At 39.8% G+C, this 2,415-nt stretch overlaps 1 pseudogene; it reads right to left on the reverse strand.

Annotated features, from left to right (window-relative positions):
* Positions 1-387: 387 nt before the first annotated feature.
* LOC122437772 lies at positions 388-969 on the reverse strand (annotated as a pseudogene).
* Between the last annotated feature and the right edge of the window lie 1,446 nt (positions 970-2,415).

Raw genomic sequence — 2,415 nt, forward strand, 5'->3', positions numbered from 1 at the left:
GCCTACAATATTCTTATTTACTTACTTACTTGTGGGATCTTAGTTCCCTGATCTGAGACTGAATCAGGGCCTATGGCAGTGAAAGCACCAACTCCTAACCACTGGACCACCAGGGAATTCCCAAAGCCTACAGTCTTGACTACCTGGCTCTTTACAGAAGACATTTTCCTGGCTTAGATGCTTTATTAGTAAAAAGGCCACCATGGATGCAAACAGTCTCCCATTTGACACTGCACTTTCAGCTTTGTCTTCTGCAATGATGCCCATTTATATCTGCATTTCCCAAATGGTCTGCAAGATGATAATGTGACAGAACACAAATGGTTCTTAAATCAATTAAATCTTGGGCTTTTTACTGTGAATAATATTTTATTTAATCATTTTTGTTTACAACTGAAATTCTGGGACTTCAAAATTCACATCCTTGCTCATGAGCTTCTTATAGACACGAGAAAATGTTTCAACCTTGTGTTCCACATTGTTCTGCTGTGCTTTATCCAAATGGACCATTATGAGTCAATTGCCATCCAGCTTCATAGGGATTCTCTTACCCACAATCTCACTTGGGAAAACCAAGTTCTCCAGGATGGTGTCATGCATGGCAGTCAGAGTGCAGCTCCTGGGATGCTTTTGCTTATTTTTCGTACGACTTTTTTGAGTTGGATTAGGCAGAATTCTCTTCTGAGTGATGAAGATGGTGTGCTTCCCTCTGAACTTCTCCAGCTTGTGCACCGGCCACACCTGGATTTTCAGGAAAGATGTCAATTGCCGAACAGGAACAAAGATGACGATAGCTTTCCAGCCACCGCCAACTTCAGTTTTCTTGGCGGCCATTATTTTCGGCTCCTGCAGCTGGGCCTTGAGGTCTGAGTTCATCTCCAGTTCCAGCAGGGCCTGGGAGATGCCCTATTCAAACTCCTCCAACTTCTCTATGTTGGGCTTCATGATCTTTGTGCTGGAAATGAACATGGCCTGCACCTGGCAGATTTGTTGCTGCCGCCGACACTAGTAGGCCTAGGAAGAGCAAATTGTGGATTTTTAAAAAAGGATAAAATTTATTTTGTTACCAGAAGTATTTTCAGCTCTTGAAATATGCTTATAAATATGGAAGGATATTCAATGGATAAATATCCATTGGATAAAAATAGATAAATAAGCTATCCAAATTGGGTATACAAATTTTAACATTCCTCAAACTTATTTCATCACTCAACAGATTTTTTAAAAAATGCCCATGATTATTTCCGAATGCTCTGTACCACATAGTTTTATCCACACTACTCTATACATTTACCAGATATCAAAAGATTGTCTTCTAATTTGGAGAAATAAAGCGCTCTTCCTGATGAAGCCCCTCGGTCATTCACTCCCCTCTTAAGGCACAGAAAGTTAGAGTGGTGATTGCTTCTGTCACCTCTTTACTAATGACAGACATGCTCACGTTTTCTCTCCCCTATCTGTGATATTCCTCTTCCCTACACACTCATCACCCCTTCAAAGACAGGAATTTTCAAGCTGCAAGTTATAACTCAGCAGTGGGTCATGAAATCAATTTAGAGGGTCAGTGATCAGCATTTTTTTTAAATAATAAAATACAAGAGGATATAAAACATCAGAGTGCATCTCAATAGTACTTGATGAAATTTTCTTATGGGTTCTGGGTCACAGTATAAAATGAATTTCTTTGGGTCATGGTTAAAAATCTTTGAAAGCCACTGTGCTAAGGTGCAAACAAAATAAAAGAACCTAGCAAAACCTTATAGCTAACATTTGATTAACAAAAATGTTATATATCTGTCCTACTATTAATTCTTCTCATGCATTTCTATTTTAAATTACAAACATAAAGACCCAAGGACTGTATCTTTTGATTAACCTCTGTATCTCCTACCCCTCACTGACTGTGGGACTCACTTCCCTACAGAAGCTGCATAAATATTTGATGTTGATAATGAAATGGAATTAAAAGCTAATAGAAAAAACCTTTCAGTTTCTACTGTCAGTCTGTTTAAAGGATGGGAAATAACCTCTATGCCATAACCACTTCTGCAAGGTCTTTCAGAACCACCTCAACATACAACCTAAGATGACCCAAGGGGCGACACCTCTCCTTTCTTCAGCAGAAAATAAACATGCTTGGTCCTAAATTCTTCCCATGCTACAGCCTTCCTACATTCCCACTAACCTCTTCCCTCTCTTGCTCCAGCCACTGTCTTCAGGAACCCTCCATACATCTACATACAAAGCTCCCTCCTTCTCCTTCACAGTTTCTCCCTCCACACTTTCCTCTTGTTGAAATCCTTTTTACCTGCACAAGTCTGTATTTTGTAGACCTCTGTGAAGCCCCAACACACAGAGTTTCTTGCATCCTTTTTGGTGATCCCATAGAACTTTGTTCATGCATCTGTACAGCAA

The sequence above is a fragment of the Cervus canadensis genome, chromosome 3, assembly GCF_019320065.1.
Source record: "Cervus canadensis isolate Bull #8, Minnesota chromosome 3, ASM1932006v1, whole genome shotgun sequence".
In the NCBI taxonomy this organism is placed as follows: Eukaryota; Metazoa; Chordata; class Mammalia; order Artiodactyla; family Cervidae; genus Cervus; species Cervus canadensis.